The sequence below is a fragment of the Capricornis sumatraensis genome, chromosome 13, assembly GCF_032405125.1.
Source record: "Capricornis sumatraensis isolate serow.1 chromosome 13, serow.2, whole genome shotgun sequence".
Lineage (NCBI taxonomy): Eukaryota > Metazoa > Chordata > Mammalia > Artiodactyla > Bovidae > Capricornis > Capricornis sumatraensis.
In genome coordinates, this window is record NC_091081.1 from 60,885,260 (window position 1) to 60,905,783 (window position 20,524).

At 37.7% G+C, this 20,524-nt stretch overlaps 1 protein-coding gene across 1 annotated transcript in view; it reads right to left on the reverse strand.

Moving 5' to 3' along the window:
- Positions 1-20,524, reverse strand: part of AHI1 (Abelson helper integration site 1) — a 232,452-nt gene that overhangs the window by 104,604 nt on the left and 107,324 nt on the right. The window lies entirely within an intron of this gene.

Below are 20,524 nucleotides of genomic sequence, written 5' to 3' on the forward strand. Positions count from 1 at the left end.
AGGATGCTATGGAAAGCCCTCTACACATTTTAAAGATTTCAGAAAGAGAATATTCTTTGAAAACTGCATTTTTCATTTATTATAAGGAAAAACTTCTCCAAATTCAGAAACATCAAAGCCTACAGCCATTGAATCCACAATGTTTGGATATCTGTACATCACAGACAGAGGTACAGCAGCAAATATTCAAACCACAATTAGTAGGCTTTCCTGTGTCAGTCATGGCATCAGGTAGTAAGCCACTCACCAGAAGTATGTAAACATGTAAACATGAATGAGCACCTAAGATACTAGGAAGTAGGGTAAAAGAGGTCCATAAATTCTGAGTCTAGTAAATTAATGCTTGTGAAAAAGTATAAAGCAAGCAAGGAGAAGTGAGTAGCTATATGGTGAAGAATACATCGCTCAGACAATGTGACTCATGTCTTCAGTCCCACCACCAACAGTGGGTATAATTCAGTCTTTCTGTGCTTCAGTTCCATCTCATACCCTCTGGGAAGATTTCCTCGCTATACCAGTCTCTAAGTGATCTGTGCTATTTATTCCCAAATATCAGTCAAAAATTAAATTTACTGATCCAATGAATATATAAAGCTAGTATTTCTTTAACTGACTCATAAACTGATACACAAATAATTTAATTATGATAGCTAATCACTCCTCAAAATCCCACAGTTCTTATTTCTACTTAAGAACTGAACAGAATTTTTAGTATTTCATCAATTTCTGATGAAAGAGACTGAAGTCTGTGCAAATCGTATCTTTTGTGATATGTTCTAGATATCCAATCTGAGGACAGTCAAGTATGTTTCTAACAAAATTGAGACAAGGACAAAACACTTCAATTCTGGTATTTAATCATTAAAATATAATTTAATCTGTCTTTAATACTGTTATTACTTATTTGAACAATGTCATGTAGTCTCTTGCAAATCACAAGTACAGCTACAAAAAGATGAAGGGTAATCATACAATTCAGTTTATTTCGTTTTTATTCAGATTTGTTGCTGCAATGAGGAATTTTTAAAAAGACATTTAACATAAAAAAAAAGCTTTCTGTACGTGCTTGTATTTTCAGTGTTTCCTTTATTGTCTTTTGAGGCAGCAAATATCGAAGCTATTGATCTCGTCTCTTCTAGCTTATCTCACATGAATTATTATCTATTTGGTTCACTGATGTATTTACTAACACTTAGAACTATGCCTGGGACAAAGTAAGTATGCATTGGGTACTTACTGAATGTATGAATGCATCTTGCATTCCCAGTTTTTGCATGTACAGGAATTAAACACCCTTCCCTGGTGGCTCAGAGGTTAAAGCGTCTGCCTGCAATGCGGGAGACCTGGGTTCGATCCCTGGGTCGGGAAGATCCCCTGGAGAAGGAAATGGCAACCCACTCCAGTACTCTTGCCTGGAGAATCCCATGGACAGAGGAGCTTGGTGGGCTACAGTCCACGGGGTTGCAAAGAGTCGGACACGACTGAGCGACTTCACTTTCACTTATAATTAAAAAAAAACAAAGCACACATACAAAAGAAGAAAATTAACATTAGAAAGGATTTAATAATGGAAAGCTATTTTCATCTACTACAGTGGTATGGTATTGAAAATATAAGAAAGAGAGAACTCATTTTCCCAGGTCTAGTCATAAAGATACAATTTAAATTTTAGGGAGAGATAAGAAAATTTTGAACATAAGCATGACGGTTTAGAAGATGTTTTTGACCACTCAAAGCAATGAGAAGTCATTTAAAAAATATGATTATATTGTATTAATATTTTCCCTGTTCAAAGTCCAATGAATATTAAGACGTACATTAACTTGCCTAATTGCTATACTGTGCATTTACAACTGCCTTTAACATTAAAGTGTTTTATTTTCAACTCTTCATTAAATCTTCACTTGAAAATATACAGATTGAAAAGCCTGAGATGACATTAAGTATCAAGTCTCATAACATTACTACAAAAATAAAGGAAAAATTAAGAAAAAAGGAAAACAAAACCACCTCTGCAAAAATTCCCAAACTTTGTTAATTCTAAATTGATTAAAAAAAACACCCCAAAACCTGCCTAATTAGGTTTAATAGCTTTGAGATGTGAAAGACTGGGATTTCTTTCAAAAGAAGGGCAAATATACACAGCACACACACACACAGTGTCACTCATACACATTAATATAAAAGAAACTGGAGGGTTTTCTATGTATTAACTCACTTATTCCCAGAATAGTCCTGGGAGACACATTTGAAAGAAGTAACATAGCAATTAAGGTTATGACATGACTTGTGACATATTAGTCATATAAAAGGCCAGCAACAAAATTCAGATTCCTAACTCTAAGCTGTCATTTAGAGCAGTCTTAAACGGATAATATTGTTCTATACTGTAAAGACAACACAGAATTAATACATTTAATTAAGCCGATTCCTTTCTCTGTGTTTCCTTAGTGTTTTAAGCTTATCTCCTGTTGAAATCATCTCTCCAATATCTTATAACTATTTCTTTGCCTGCTATATTCCCCAACTAGCCTGGGAGGACTTTGAGGGTAGTCTTTCATCTTCCATTTCCTTAGGGCTTGGCATAGTCCCTAACACATAGTAAACTCACCATACACACTGGTTGATAAACTAAATGAATTAATTTTTGATAAAGTATAAAAAATTTTTTATTTTTTAAACTCAGTAACAGCTTTTTTAAGAGTGCTTCTACTAAAATATAGTATTTCTGGTTTTGATTTTAAAAAAAAGGAAAAGATGGACACTAGTCAAAAATCATCCTCAATTTTATTACATTATTATTATAATTTGAATTTTTTTCAGAGAAGAAAGTTGAAAAAAAAAAGTAAATTGACTGAAATTAGAGCATTAGAAAAATGTTCTTTTTACTTGTCAAACATTTACATTGCAAAAACCGCTTAAATTATTTTAAAAAAATGACCAGTCATTCCACTTAGTCAATTAGTTTCCATATTTGTCATCAACTTTGCTCTCAGATGTGCAGAAAAAAAAAAAAAAAAAAACAGAGTAATTCTTTACATTTTCATTCACTTTTTACTCAAGGAAAAAGCTTCCTGAAAACACATGTTTAAAATTCTGGAAAATACAAATCAACATTATCTAGATATCTCTATCATTACCAGAAGGTCTGATTCCTCAACCTAATTTCCATTGTTAGTTGACATTTTCAATAAGTGATGGATATTCATTTCCAGAAAACATTGCCAGTAAACTCTATGATATCACAGTCTCTTCACTATCCAGACCAAACTGACTAAACCACAAAATGCAAAAGCATGCAGTTAGCTTCTCTATGAGAAGCCTTAAGCTATTCTGAGTACAACTTAGAAAAGTATAACCTAACTGAGTAAGAGTAAATGAAAATTTCATTCATATAACCCTCCTTCTCTGAATTTCCAGGGCTTTCAGCAGACACAACCAAAATGTTTAAAAACTAACCTATTTCTTGTCATAGACTTAAATCACAAAACAGTTACTTTGGGAGGTGGAAATTTAAATAAAAATGATCATTTTTATGATATAAATGGTATTTCATTTTTTCCCATCATCAGGGGAAGGGAAACATAAAGAGCTGCTTTCTTCATTCTAAGTAGTGCCTACTCTAAGCAAGATCAGTCAATAAAAATATAACTAATTTTTCAAAGTCATAACTTTTCACAGAATAACAGAACATAAAGACTGAAATGGACAATGTTGGGAAATATGTGAAAATGCTAATGTATAGATATATAAAGGAAAGGAATGCACATACATGATTAACATGGAGTAAAATTTATTCTACTTTAAACATGAACTAAACTATTCTTCATTGTCAGAGATATGGGCAACATTTGATATATTTATATAGTGCTGAAAAACTAAAAATAATCATAAGATCTAGCAACTGAAGAAAGGCTTTGAAATTATAGAATACTCATTTTCTTTAAGACCAGGCACTAAGTTTATTATCACAAAAAAAATGTACAAAAAACCTTGCAAGAACATACTCGGGAATATATCCCACAACATCTTTTTGTATGCCTAACTACCTTAAAAATGGAAAAACTGTCAATTTCAGTATGAAATTATAAAAATAGTAAAATGTATCTTATGGTTGATATTAAACAGTATTAAATGTAGTCTTTCTGAAACTATAAGAAACAGACCATAAATTAGGCCTGGTCAAAAATAATTTTGCCATTTTATAACCTGCCCTCCCACCTTGCCTGCTGCAGCCAGTATAAAGTTGTGGTAATCCTTCCTCTAATCCTCACTCTGAGTAGATTGGTTGCTGATACTATCAATTTTCCCTGGAGGCACAGCAGTAAAGTACAAAACATTCATGATTTCCACCATGATATGAATTATGTTCTGATAGGGAAGCTGAAACCTTCAACTTCTCCTACCTTAGGATTATGTAATAAAAACTCCTTTTGTCTTGGAAATATCTTAATTAGTATGCCTAGAAGTTGTACTCTGAAAAAAAATATGTACTAAAAGAACATGGATTTTAACTTAAGACATTCACTAAATTTAATTGTAAGAGCATAGTGATTTCTCTTTCTAAAAGTTTAGTGGGAAGTTAAAAATCAAAAAGTTCAGTGATTAAAACAGTTCTGGATATAGTCATAAAGATACTATCTATAACTCTACTGCATTGTAAGTCAAACATAGGTTGGTATTTAAAAACTTTCACTTGCAGTAAACACTTTCCTATCCTCTATTCTCAAATGACGAGTCACTAAGATGAAATAACTTGCTCCTGGAGCAAACAAAATCTTTTTTGTTTAGATTCAAACAAAATCTGAATCTAAATTCAGGTGTTTCTGACCTCTTGGCTAAGTGCTACTAGACTATGTGGTACTAATTTAAATATGAAAAATAAACTCCTGGACTCTCTATTCAAGTTAATCAATACTGCTTGTTAATAACATCTATACAATCATGATGATGAAATATCATGAAATCTTCAGGATGATATATTCAGGAAAATTTTAATATTAAAAGCATTATTTGTACTTAATCAAAAATGGGTAATCTAGTCTTAATATTGTAACACCTGATTTGTCTGATGTCAGATAATAGAGATTTACATCAAAGTAGATATAGGTCTAAACTTGTGCGCAATGACAGCTACTGGCCATGTGTCGCTATTTAAATTTAAATGGAAACAAAGGAAAATTAAAAATTTAGTTTCTAAGTCACACAAAACACGTTTCGAGTATTCCACATGAGACTGGAGGCTCCCATATAGACTGTGCTGGTCTAGAATTCAGCAAAGAGGTCTGGGCGGAAGACTAACACTTAAGAATCACTGGGCGTGTGGGTTTTCTTTAGTTATGAGATCGTCAAGGAAGTGAAAATATATTATATACAGGGAATGAGAGAGGATCAGATTGCAGTGGAGCAGTCTAAGAAGACATGGAAGAGAAGAGGAAGAATAGCAAAGAAGGATGAAGAGCAGTGGCTAATGAGATAAGAGAAAGAGACCGAGAATGCGGTGGCCTGGAAACCATGTGTTAACAACCCATCAAATGTGTCAAATGCCACTGACAGGTCAAGCAAGATAAGGACAGAGAGCTGACCACTGGAATTAGCGGTGTGGACAGGTCACTGGTGAGACTGAAAAAGCAGACCAGAGATTTCAACAAACTTAGAGAAGATGAAAAGTGATTCGAAACATCTGTCTGAAAACATGACCGTGGGCTGAAGGAGATATAGAATCTACTGGACAACAAAACTCAAGAGGAGTTGCGAACACTGAATCAGCGTATTGGGAAGGTGGTGAAATAAAATATAACCCAGGAGAAAGCATCGAAGGTTCATATGTAAAACACTTGGGCCAAACAGGATGTAGATCCCACATAAAATGAATACTGCTGAGCATTAACCACACACACACACACACAAAGTGGTACTGTCTCTGAGAAAAAATATTGAACAAACCATCTGGAAAGAGTGAAGACCTTCAGAGTGGATACTGTTGTTCTGCTTATTCTCTTACTGGCAATTAGTCTGACAGCCTGACAGGTGAATTCATTTATTTTGCCTGTTTACCCTAAATATAAGCTGCCAGTTAATATGTTTTAGCCACATACGCAAAGTTCTTGATAGGCTTTCTGCTCAGATGACAAAATAGCTAATTATAGAGTTACTTACACAACAGAAGAGGAAAGAACACCATATTTGCACCCAGTCCTTCATTTAAAAAAACAGATACCAAGGATCATCAGATATAAAGGAAAAATCACTAGCATAAAAGAAAAGCACAGGATATATTAACAGATGAAAAAACTGAACATAGAGGAAACGTCAATTCAGAGAAGAGAACTTAGAGAGATTTAGGAAGATATGATGACATCCGCAGAACTTTGATACTAGGAAAAAGGAACAATCAGGGCAAGAAAGAAACCATGAAGGTCAAATGGATGACTGGTGAACTATGGAAGATTTAGAATAAAGGAATGAGAGGGCTGATTAGTTACAGAAAGGAGAAGGAGTCCAAAGTTTCCACCTGAAAAATGGTAATGCGAATATCAAGAGTAAAATATAGAAACTCCTTTCAGGAAACTCAACCTCACTCATGGCAATGATTACAGTTCAATCACATATATGACAAAAAGTGGTTCGCACATATTAGATTGGTGCAGAAGTAATAGCGGTTGTGCTTGGTTGATCTCTGTCTTTTGATATTGGAATACATTCTTAAATGCAGGTTATGTTATACATCGTCTAAATGCGTATTTCTCATTTTATGTTTTTTGCCAATGACTTATTACTTGCTGCGTGTTTTTTTTTTTTAGATTATGGAAATGATGTTAGGACAAAAAGCAAATTCGAGCAATTTTCTAATTCGAGTTCAAAGTGGGTGGCAAAGCAGCAGAGCCACATCTATAATGCATCTGGCTCAGGAACTGCTAATGGACATACAGTGCAGCGGTGGTTCAGGGAGTTTCGCAAAGACAAGAACCTTGAAGATGAGGAGTGCAGTGGCCGGCATCGGAAGCTGACAACCACCAACTGAGAGGATCATCAAAAACTCTTCACATGAGGTGGCCAAATTATTCCTGAATATATCATCCTGAAGATTTCATGATATTTCATCATCATGATTGCATAGATGTTATTAACAAGCAGTATTGATTAACTTGAACAGAGAGTCCAGGAGTTTATTGACAACTACACGTGTCAAAGAACTCAATGTGGACCATTCTATGGTTGTTCAACATTTCAAGCAAATTGCAAGGGTGAAAAAGCTCAGTAAGTGAGTGCCTCATGAGCTGACTGAAATTAAAAAAAAATTGTCGTTTTGAACAATTCTTATTCTATGCAACAACAACAAACCATTTCTTCATCACATTATGATGTACAACAAAAAATGGGCTGTATATGAAAACTGGTGAGGACCAGCTCAGTGGCTGGATCAAAAAGAAGCTCCAAAGCACTTCCCAAAGTCAAACTTGCACCAGAAAAAGGTCATGGTCACTGACCAACCTAGACAGCATATTAAAAAGCAGAGACATTACTTTGCCAACAAAGGTCCTTCTAGTCAAGGCTATGGTTTTTACAGTGGTCACGTATGGATGTGAGAGTTGGACTATAAAGAAAGCTGAGCCCCGAAGAATTGATGCTTTTGAACTGTGGTGTTGGAGAAGACTCTTGAGAGTCCCTTGGACTGCAAGGAGATTCAACCAGTCCATTCTAAAGGAGATCAGTCCTGGGTATTCACTGGAAGGACTGATGCTAAAGCTGAAACTCCAATACTTTGGCCACCTCATGTGAAGAGTTGTCTCATTGGAAAAGACTCTGATGCTGGGAAAGATTGAGGGCAGGAGGAGAAGGGGACGACAGAGGATGAGATGGCTGGATGGCATCACCGACTCAATGGACATGGGTTTGGGTAGACTCCGGGAGTTGGTGATGGACAGGGAGGCCTGGCATGCTGTGCTGCGGTTCATGGGGTCGCAAAGAGTCGGATATGACTGAGCAACTGAACTGAACTGAACTGAACTGAACTGTTTGACTGTCTGTGCCCAGCTGATCCACCACAGCTTTCTAAATCCCAGTGAAACCACTACATATGAGAAGTATGCTCAGCAAATTGATGAGATGCACCAAAAACTTCAATTCCTGCAGCCGATTCTGGTCCACAGAAAGGGCCCAGTTCTTCTTCATGACAATGCCCGAAGACACGTCGTACAACCAACGCTTCAAAAGTTGAATGAACTGGGCTACGGAGTTTTGCCTCATTTATCATTTTCACTTGACCTCACGCCAACTGATTACCACTTCTCCGAGCATCTCAACAACTTTTTGCAGGCAAAACACATCAACCAAGAGGAAGCAGAAAATGCTTTCCAAGAATTTTTCAAATCCTGAAGTATGGACCTTTTATGCTACAGGAATAAACAAACTTATTTCTCATTGGTAAAGATGTGTTGACTGTAATGGTTCCTATTTTGATTAATAAATACGTGTTTGAGCCTAGTTACAGTGATTTGAAATTCACGGTCTGAAGCCACATTTACATTTGCATCAACCTAATATATCTCACAACACAAGTGTGAAGCTGAAAATCTCTTCTGAGATTAGATTTCATATTTCAGAGCCACATAAACTACAATAGCTATTTAACTTTGCTCAAACTCTCAGAAATTTTGTATTTTGATCTTTTAAAAAAAGATGTCTTATGCAAATAGCTTCTATAAATCTTTAAAATATAAAAAAGACAAATCAAGCGTTTGTTATCACATCAATTGGAAAACTTTGATAAACAGGTAAACATCAGAATATCTATAAAATACAAATTCAGTGATCTGGCATGTACTCTGGCTATGTTACAATGAAATTATGTAGTTTTCATGTTCATTAAATCCATAAGATCTCATTTTAATTTCCTATAGTTTATGGTTTTCAGTTGCTTTCTTGCTATTTTTCAGTAACTTAATTATTTTACTTTAAAAATTAATCCACTGGGCAAGTGTCACAGTATACTTTACAACTAAATTTAGTAGGTTCTTAAACAAAACACACACACACACAGAGAAATGTATCTAAAAAGAAGAAAAACATAAAGCAAATCTTCTGTTTTTAACGGATGGGAGAAAAAGGTTGAAAATTGTAAAGTTTGAACCATTTATACCATATAAATATTCTATAAAATAGCTTCTTACAAAATAAATGTCTAGAAAATAGTCCATAAATTTAAGCTCATTCAAATCAGCAGATTCAGATGAAGAGAAATGCTTGCATTCATATTTTCTCTTTAGAGGGTATCAGGAGAAATCTCAATGCAGACCTTGAGAAGTTTCAATAACCTTGTGCACGAAGATTATTCATTAAGTATGTTAACATTCACTTGAGTTGATAAAAATGATGTTCAAATTAGTAAAGAATGAATATGTAGAATGGGCGTCCCAGGTGGCTCGAGCGGTAAAGAATCCACCTGCCAATGCAGAAGACATAAGAGATGTGGGTTCAATCCTCAGGTTGGAAAGATCCCCTGGAGGAAGGCGCTGCAACCCACTCCAGTATTCTTGCCTGGAGAATCCCCATGGACAGAGGAGTCTGGTGGGCTACAGTCCATGGGGTCACAAAGAGTATGGACACAACTGAAGTGATAGCACAGACACACACAAATATGTAGAATATACTTTAAGTTATGAACATGGTTAGAAACAGTTTACTAATTCAAGTGATATTACTGAAGAAATATACACACTTTTATTACAAGTACAGATATGCTTCAATATTCAACAAGTAGATTAACTCAAATCACTGGAGAATCACTCAGTAAAACCCTCATGAAGTGAAGTGAAGTCGCTCAGTTGTGTCCGACTCTTTGCGACCCCATGGACTGTAGCCTACCAGGCTCCTCCATCCATGGGATTTTCCAGGCAATAGTACTGGAGTGGGTTGCCATTTCCTTCTCCAGGGGATCTTCTCGACCCAGAGATCGAACCCGGGTCTCCTGCACTGCAGACAGACACTTTACCCTCTGAGCCACCCTCATATTGGTTATTAAAACAGCATCTTATACCTTTAATGTACCATCAAACACCAGCTTTAGAGCATCCAATTACTAATGACAACAAAAATATCTAACAAATGAAATCTCTTCTTTGTGGAAAGGAATATAAAATAGTGATGCTGTGTTAAAGAAAAAAATCCATGTGATCAAGGTCTTTTTCTCAGTGTCCAGAAAAATCCAAATATTAAAACAATCCCATCTGCAGGGGTTTTGTGTGGGCTGGTACTTATATGGAAAGCCAAAGTATCAAAAGTTAAGTAGCTTCTAGTTGGATTATATATATTTGAGGTATATTTGTTTGAAAACTTGTCTTCTCCAGCATTTATTGCTGGTGCACTGGGATGACCCAGAGAGATGATATGGGGAGGGTGGCAGGAGGGGGGTTCAGGGTTGGGAACTCATGTACACCTGTGGTGGTTTCATGTCAAGGTATGGCAAAACCAATACAGTATTGTAAAGTAAAAAAATAAAATTTAAATTAAAAAAAATAAAAGCAAAAAAAAAAAAGAAAACTTGTCTTCTAATTACTTCAACTTACTGTCTTTTTTGGCATGCTTCTCAAAATTCTCTTTTGAGAATCCATGTTTGCCTTTCTGACATGTTCTTTTCTCTATCATCACTTAACACATTTTATTAAATCATGTCTTAAGGTTTCCTCCATTCCTTTGGCCACAGTGCAAACTGTATAATTTCAAACTTAAAAAGAATCTCCCATAGAATCTCATGATGTTTATTCTCACAGTATCTTATGGATTTCAAAGTATTAAAAATACCCTTCATACCCTCACAATTCTATGAAGTGGAAAAATCATCTGAAGAGGAAAGTAGAGACACTATACTGGGAGAGAGAAACTACCCAAGGTAACAGCTGTGAAGGGGCAGAATTAAGAGTCAGGCCCAACCCTTCTGGCCTTCTGACCCCAGGTCGAGTGCTTTTTCCACCAAAATACACAAGGGCTGGATTCAGAAGAGTGGTTGGTTAGCAGCATAAGGCAAATGGAAGGACATCTGTCTACAGAAAATCAGTTAATTCTGTAAATTATCTACAGTAGTGAATTAATTCCTTTCACCAACCCATATCTGAACTTAAGCCTTGGAATTCTGGAGATCTGAAATCAGAATTCAATGAAACATTCTTCTTCAATGAATAGTTTGAAGTTCATTAAGTAATACTATCAGAAAATTCTGCCAATTCTGATAGTATGAAAGAGTATTTTGAACTCATTTCACCTTCCTTAAAATGGAAACTCCCTTTTACCATCACCTGTGTTTGAGTTATTTTAACCTAATTTTTGCGTAAATGTTTTATTTTTCTCCCTTTGAAATACAAGAACCATCATATTTCCAGTTTACATGTAATATGCCTTTGATAATGGGTTTATATAAGGATATCACAGACTCTCTGGTGAATTTATGACACACAAATAATAGATTTCAGTTACATTATTTAAAAAATTTTGCACTTCTCTATAAGAAGTTACACAGAAGAATACATAGAAGAACTATACAAAACAGATTTCAATGACTCAGATAACCATTATGCTGTGATCATTCACCTAGAGCCAGACATCCTGGAATGTGAAGTCAAGCAGGCCTTAGATTTCAGTTACATTATTTAAAAAATTGTGCACTTCTCTAAAATGTTACACAAAAGAATACATAGAAGAACTATACAAAACAGATTTTAATGGCCCAGATGATGACGATGGTGTGATCCCTCACCTAGAGCCAACATCCTGGAATGTGAAGTCAAGTGGGCCTTAGGAAGCATCACTACGAACAAAGCTAGTGGAGGTGGTGGAATTCGTTGAGCTGTTTCAAATCCTAACAGATGATGTTGTGAAAGTGCTGCACTCAATATGCCAGCAAATCTGGAAAACTCAGCAGTGGCCACAGGACTAGAAAAGGTCAGTTCTCACTCCAATCCCAAAGAAAGGCAATGCCAAAGATTGCTCAAACTACCACACAACTGCATTCACCTCACACACTAACAAAGTAATACTCAAAATTCTCTAAGCCAGGCTTCAACATTACGTGAACCGAGAACTTCCAGATGTTCAAGCTGGATTTAGAAAAGGCAGAGGAACCACAGAACAAATTTCCAACATCCGTTGGATCATTGAAAAAGCAAGAGAGTTCCAGAAAAACATCTACTTCTGCTTTATTGACTATGCCAAAGCCTGTGACTGTGTGGATCACAACAATCTGTGCAAAATTCTTAAAAGAGATTGGATTACCAGACCACCTTCCTTGCCTCCTAAAAAATTTATATGCAGGTCAGGAAGCAACAGTTAGAACTGGACATGGAACAACAGACTGGTTCCAAATAGGAAAAGGAGTATGTCAAGGCTGTATACTGTCACCCTGCTTATTTAACTTATATGCAGAGTACATCATGCATAATGCCAGGCTGGATGCGGCGCAAGTGGGAATCAAGATTGCTGGGAGAAATATCAATAACCTCAGATATACAGATGACACCACCCTTATGGCAGAAAGTGAAGAGGAACTAAAAAGCCTCTTGATGAAAGTGAAAGAGGAGAGTGAAAAAGTTGGCTTAAAGCTCAACATTCAGAACACTAAGATCATGGCATCTGGTCCCATCACTTCATAGCAAATAGATAGGAAAACAATGGAAAACAGTGTCAGACTTTATTTTTGGGGGCTCCAAAATCACTGCAGATGGTGACTGCAGCCATGAAATTAAAAGACGCTTACTCCTTGGAAGAAAAGCTATGACCAACCTAGACAGCATATCAAAAAGCAGAGACATTACCTTGCCAACAAAGGTCTGTCTAGCCAAAGCTATGGTTTTTCCAGCAGTCATGTATGGATGTGAGAGTTGGACTATAAAGAAAGCTGAGCACCAAAGAATTGATGCTTTTGAATTGTGGTGTTGAAGAAGATTCTTGAGAGCCCCTTGGACTGCAAAGAGGTCCAACCAGTCCATCCTAAAGGAGATCAGTCCTGGGTGTTCATTGGAAGGACTGATGGTGAAGCCAAAACTCCAATATTCTGGCCAACTGATGTGAAGAACTGACTCGTTGGAAAAGACCCTGATGCTGGGAACAATCGAAGGCAGGAGGAGAACGGGACGGCAGAGGATGAGATGGTTGGATGGCATCACCAACTTGATGGACATGAGTTTGAACAAGCTCTGGGAGTTGGTGATGGACAGGGAAGCCTGGTATGCTGCAGTCCATGGGGTTGCGAAGAGTCAGACACGACTGAGCGACTGAACTGAACTGATAAAAAGTTAAAACCTTGCTCAAAAATATTGACATATTGAAAACAATAAAATTAAAATTTAACTAGAAAAATAGCTCCTAATTTTCAGAACTGCTCAAGGGAATAACTTTTTATTTGGCTGAAATAAATAGAAAAATACATTTTTCAAACATTATCCAACATGTGGAAGTACAAAAATTAACTTCACTGATCTCTCAATCAATACTAAAGTTATCTGAATTATTTTATGATTTAAGTCAAATATCTTGATGGTTTAGGGTATTATAAAAACATTAATATATGTTAACATGTTGTAAAGGAGAGTGCAAATAAATTATGGAGAAGACAGAAACTACTGATTGTTTTTTAAAAGCCATGTCACATTCTGCCTCTCCATCAATCCAGTCTACAATTTTAAAACATGATAAAAAGATTACATGAAGAGTCATACTAATAAAAATGAATCATTTTATTTTACATGATTCTACTTACCTATTGATATGAATTAAATTTAGTACAATGCAGTGAAAAGACACATTAGGAACACAAAAATGAATGGTGCTGTGCTTCAAATATAGACATACAAAGATGATAGCACTTTCTAACTTCCACCGTCATAACTGTGATTGATTTTACTCATTACTGAATAATCCACATGTTAAAATTCACTACTATCATAAGAACTCTCGAGATGGTTGAATGGGATCTGGGATTCAGACCAATGACCAGAGTGAAATTTCTCGAGAATCTCTTGATATGACTGGAGATTGAATACCACAGTTTCACAGGAACTAGGCTTTAAGAAATCTAGTAACTGGCAAAGACAGAGTTGTATATCAAGGCCCAGTAAAAAGATAAGTTCATGAATTCTTAGAAAATTACTTTCATGACACCTCAGTATTAACAACTACACCTATTCCAAATAGTACTGTGTAGGTTACTAGTTTGCAATATATCACACACCTCCAACGCTAGGGAGCAAAAGTCACACGCATGGCCAGAGGGACCTCTGGACAGAGTGGGAGGACAATGGGCCAGGGATGAGGAATGGATCCGGGCACAGCATCACCAAGGATCCACCTCACGTTTGAACTAGTACCCCCTCTCTGCAGAGGCAGAAGCAGCATGGGGCGGGGAGTGTGAGAAGTACTGAACCAGGAGAGAGGCAATCTTTCTCTAGATGCGAATGCCACCAGCTATGTGAACTCTCATTTCAGGCCCTCTGCTTCTCAGTTTTGATGTAAAGGGACTGAAAGTCAAAGTTTTAAGATCTTACAACAAATAATCGCTCAGTTGTATACAACTTTTTGTAATCCCATGGACTGTAGTCCACCAGGATCCTCTGTCTGTGGGATTTTTCAGGCAAGAATACCAGAGTGGGTTGCCATTCCCTTCTTTAGGGGATCTTCCTGACCCAGGGATAGAACCTGGTCTCCTGCAGATTCTTTACCAAGAAGCTCTCAAAAGAGTTTACACTCTGTGATTTTAATGTTGATTTCTCTGAGGATTTTGCTGAGGATCAAATGAAGATGTATATAAATAAATTTTTTGATACAAGTAGAAGTCACACATGTTATTTTACAGATTTTCTTCATTATACTAAGGGAGTACAGGAACAGTATAACATGTTCATTATGTGGTGAGACAAGATGGTTGGATGGCATCACCGACTCTATGGACATGAGTTTGAGTAAGCTCTGGGAGTTGGTGATGGACAGGGAAGCCTGGTACACTGCAGTCCATGGGGTCGCAAAGAGTCAGACACTGAACTGAACCTACATTTTAATTTAAAATGTTAAAATTAAAATTTCTTTTCCCTCCCAGCTTTATTTAGGTATGCTGCTGCTAAGTTGCTTCAGTCCTGTCTGACTCTGTGCGACCCCACAGACAGCAGCCCACCAGGTTCCTCCGTCCTTGGGGTTCTCCAGGCAAGAATACTGGAGTGGGTTGCCATTTCCTTCTCCAATGCATGAAAGTGAAAAGTGAAAGCGAAGTTGCTCAGTCATGTCTGACTCTTTGTGACCCCATGGATTGCAGCCAACCAGGCTCCTCCATCCATGGGATTTTCTAGGCAAGAGTACTGGAGTGGGTTGCCATTAGGTATAATTGGTGAATATATTTTTATAAATTTATTTCTTATACAAATTACTCAGAAAATATTTATGGTTTTAACTTTAATAAAATTAGCTGATTATTTTGTTCATTAGGTACCTGGAACAATAGCCTAATAAACAGTTGCTGAAGTAAGTATCTCATAGGTGTTGTATCCAGCTTTTTTCCTCTCTAACCCACCTCTCACTGAGACACCAGCGGTATTTCTAGAAACATATTTTATTATTACTCTTTCATCCTCATACCTTTGGATAGCTCTATTTTAACTAGAGAATGAAATGTGAATTCCTCAGTAGGGCACAATTTGACCTCATCTACCTTTGCAGCTCAGGTCTTCCTAAATACATCCATCTCATCATTTCCTCCAGCTAACCTAAGCCTCATACCACTGAGCAGTCAAGTCAGGCTCTCTTCCAATTGTTTGTTCAGAAGCTCAGTGTGGCTTTCCTGATGGCTCAAGTGGTAAAAAATCTGCCTGCAGTGCAGGAGACACAGGAGATACGGGTTCAATCCCTGAGTTGAAAAGATCCCCTGGAGGAAAATGGCAACCCACTCACTCAGTATTCTTGCCTGGAGAATCCCATGGACAGAGGAGCCTGGCGGGCTATAGTCCATATGGTTGCAAAGAGCTGGACAAGACTGAGCGCACAACCATCTCAGCTTAGTGTGCCCTTCTAAAGCCCACCTGCTGATGAGGCCAGTGACAAAGACAAGAGGCAAGACTCTGGAAGGTTTCATAAGGACTTTGGAACTCATTCTGATTGCTGGAGAAAGCCACTTAAGAGTTTTAAATAGGGAAATAATAGAATCTAATTTGTTTTTCAAAGAATCTTGTCTGCTATGGGGAGAATAATCTAAGGGATAGGAGCAGAAGTAGGGGAGTGGAAGGAAAAGAGGGATCCCTAAACGACGGGGTACATGTACCTGAGTATTTGGTGGGAAGACCTGGTGTGGGGCAGGGAAGGGTTTGGGGGCAAGAGTTTTGCTTGGACATGTAAAGTATGAGAAATCGCCCCACTGCTTTATAGCTCTATATTTCAGCGATACTTTGTTTATACTGTGATTTCAGAATTTATCACACTCTGACGTAATTTGCTGCATGCTCATTTGCCTTCCCAACCAGACGGTAAGCTCCCTGAGGACAGAGACTGTCTTATTTAGTCCATATATTTAAGTAAGGACCTTAAGCAAAGTAGTTATTTAGAATGATTTGAGAATAAGTAAAGACAGTATTCTAGAAACTCTACAGAAAATAGACCAAAGAAGAAACAAATACTTTCCTTGCCATCTCCATTACCCAGAACTCACCTGGAATGAGGTCAATAAAGTGAAGTCGCTCAGTCATGTCTGACTCTTTGTGACCCGTGGACTGTAGTCCACCAAGCTCCTCTATCCATGGGATTCTCCAGGCAAGAATACTGGAGTGGGTTGCCATTTCCTTCTCCAAATAGAAGTGATAGCAGACCATAAACCCACCCCTGGCTCTAATCTTCCAGCATATAAACTCACATATATAATATGTATCAAATCAAGGTCTCCTCTTAAGCCTCTGGGATGAAGGTCAGTAGGCCATACTGACTAGTCCTGTGTAAACTGTATTTTTTTATACTGTACAAACTGAAAGAGCTGCACATAAGACTTGATATTTAGACAGCTTTTCAGTAAGATTTTTATTTTAAAATATCCTATCTATATTATTTTCATAGTCCTTCATTTCAGATTCTAATAGATTATTTGTATGGTCAAGAACGCTTAATTATTGTCCCCTTTTAAAACTGTTTTGAATATTGAATAGACTCACAGAATTTTTAAGACAGAAACTCACCAAATCCAGAGTCCTCATTTACCTGCAGGGAGGAAAAAAACTGAAGCTTAAAGAAACTGCTAAAAATTCTAGTCATTCAGAAGTGGAGCCAAGCATAGAAACTAGTTCACCTGTTTCCTAGTGCAGGATTTTTTTTTTTTCACAAAGACTGGCTTCTTAATGAATAAGATGGATTTGGCCACCTTGCAATGGACTACATACTCTGCTTTTATAAGTTTTCTATACAATGATATCTCAAAAAATTTCTTTTTTCTTTTTTGGCTGTGCAGCAGGTGTCATCTTAGTTCCCTGACCAGAGATTGAACCTATGTCCCCAGCATTGGAAGCCTGAAGTCTTAGCCACTGGACTGCCACAGAAGTCTCTCAACAAATTTTATAGGAAAGATATGCCTTAAAACGAGAATAACTAAAAATCGAGCAAAGCGGTCCTACCAGGTATTACATGGCTTAATTGTCATGCTCCTGGGACAGTGCTCACATCGAGGGATATGCATTATTTAAAAGTCCCACTCAAGCCCTATATGACCATGAAAGCTAAAGGTAAAGGAGGGGAATCCAAGGTAAAACTGAAGTTTGCAAGGCTTGCCTTTATCATACCTGGTTTTCCTTTTATTCTTTATCTGTCAGAGTGGTAATCATTCTTCCACTTCAAAGCCTTCCTATCTATCCTCTCTGCTCTTTCCTATTACAGAAAAAGAAAGAATTTTGTATCTATTATCTACATCCCGTTGGCTGATAAACTAAAGAGACTACTTGAATGAACTTAGAAGAAAAGTTATGACCAACCTAGATAGCATATTCAAAAGCAGAGACATTACTTTGCCGACTAAGGTCCGTCTAGTCAAGGCTATGGTTTTTCCTGTGGTCACGTATGGATGTGACAGTTGGACTGTGAAGAAGGCTGAGTGCCGAAGAGTTGATGGTTTTGAACTGTGGTGTTGGAGAAGACTCTTGAGAGTCCCTTGGACTGCAAGGAGATCCAACCAGTCCATTCTGAAGGAGATCAACCCTGGGATTTCTTTGGAAGGAATGATGCTAAAGCTGAAACTCCAGTATTTTGGCCACCTCATGTGAAGAGTTGACTCACTGGAAAAGACTCTGATGCTGGGAGGGATTGGGGGCAGGAGGAGAAGGGGATGACTGAGAATGAGATGGCTGGATGGCATCATGGACTCGATGAATGTGAGTCTGAGTGAACTCTGGGAGATGGTGATGGACAGGGAGGCCTGGCGTGCTGCGATTCATGGGGTCGCAGAGTCGGACATGGCTGAGCGACTGAACTGAACTGAACTCAATGAACTTTAATCAGTCTGCTAACTTGATCAGACTTATGTTTTACACTCTTAATCCTGAAATGTGGAAGGCAAGATTTGTTCCTGGAAGAATTTGAGATCTCAGCAGAAAGATAGGCATCAAGTGGTGGAGCCAGGTTCCCTCCTCCCTCCTGCTCATTAAAATGACAAAGGAGAAGCTCTATACAGTCAACAAAAACAAGACCAGGAGCTGACTGTGGCTCAGATCATGAACTCCTCATACCAAATTCAGACTTAATAGAAGACAGTAGGGAAAACCGCTAGACCATTCAGGTATGACCTAAATCAAATTGCTTATGATTATACAGTGGAAGTGAGAAATAGATTTGAGGGACTAGATCTGATAGAGTGCCTGATAAGGTTCGTGACATTGTACAGGAGATAGGGATCAAGACCATCCCCATGGAAAAGATATGCAAAAAAGCAAAATGGCTGTCTGGGAAGGCCTTACAAATAGCTGTGAAAAGAAGAGGGGTAAAAATTCAGCAAAGGAGAAAAGGAAAGATATAAGCATCTGAATGCAGAGTTCCAAAGAATACCAAGAAGAGATAAGAAAGCCTTCTTCAGTGATCAATGCAAAGAAATAGAGGAAAACAACAGAATGGGAAAGACTAGAGATCTCTTCAAGAAAATTAGAGATACCAAGGGAACATTTCATACAAAGATGGGCTCGATAAAGGACAGAAATGGTATGGACCTAACAGAAGCAGAAGATATTAAGAAGAGGTGGCAGGAATACACAGAAGAACTGTACAAAAAAGATCTTCATGACCCAGATAATCACGATGATTTGATCACTCATCTAGAGCCAGACATCCTGGAAACTGAAGTCAAGTGGGCCTTAGAAAGCATCACTATGAACAAAGCCAGTGGAGGTGATGGAATCGCAGTTGAGCTATTTCAAATCCTGAAAGATGATGCTGTGAAAGTGCTGCACTCAATATGCCAGCAAATTTGGAAAACTCAGCAGTGGCCACAGGACTGGAAAAGGTCAGTTTTCATTCCAATCCCAAAGAAAAGCAATGCCAAAGAATGCTCAAACTACCACACAATTGCACTCATCTCACATGCTAGTAAAGTAATGCTCAAAATTCTACAAGCCAGGCTTTAGCAATATGTGAACTATGAACTTCCTGATGTTCAAGCTGGTTTTAGAAAAGGCAGAGGAACCAGAGATCAAATTGCCAACATCCGCTGGATCATGGAAAAAGCAAGAGAGTTCCAAAAAAACATCTATTTCTGCTTTATTCACTATGCCAAAGCCTTTGACTGTGTGGATCACAATAAACTGTGGAAAATTCTGAGAGAGATGGAAATACCAGACCACCTAACCTGCCTCTTGAGAAATCTGTATGCAGGTCAGGAAGCAACAGTTAGAACTGGACATGGAACAACAGACTGGTTCCAAATAGGAAAATGAGAGTATGTCAAGGCTGTATATTGTCACCGTGCTTATTTAACTTATCTGCAGAGTACATCATGAGAAACGCTGGACTGGAAGAAACACAAGCTGGAATCAAGATTGCCAGGAGAAATATCAATAACCTCAGATATGCAGATGACACCACCCTTATGGCAGAAAGTGAAGAGGAACTACAAAGTCTCTTGATAAAAGTGACAGTGGAGAGTGAAAAAGCTGGCTTAAAGCTCAACATTCAGAAAACGAAGATCATGGCATCCGGTCCCATCAGTTCATGGGAAATAGATGGGGAAACAGTGGAAACAGTGTCAGACTTTAATTTTTTTGGCTCCAAAATCACTTCAGATGGTGACTGCAGCCATGAAATTAAGACGCTTACTCCTTGGCAGGAAAGTTATGACCAACCTAGACAGTATATTAAAAAGCAGAGACATTACTTTGCCAATTAAGGTCCGCCATGGTTTTTCCAGTAGTGGTGCACGGATGTGAGAGTTGGACTGTGAAGAAAGCTGAGCGCCGAAGAATTGATGCTTTTGAACTGTGATGCTGTAGAAGACTTTTGAAAGTCCCTTGGACTGCAAGGAGATGCAACCAGT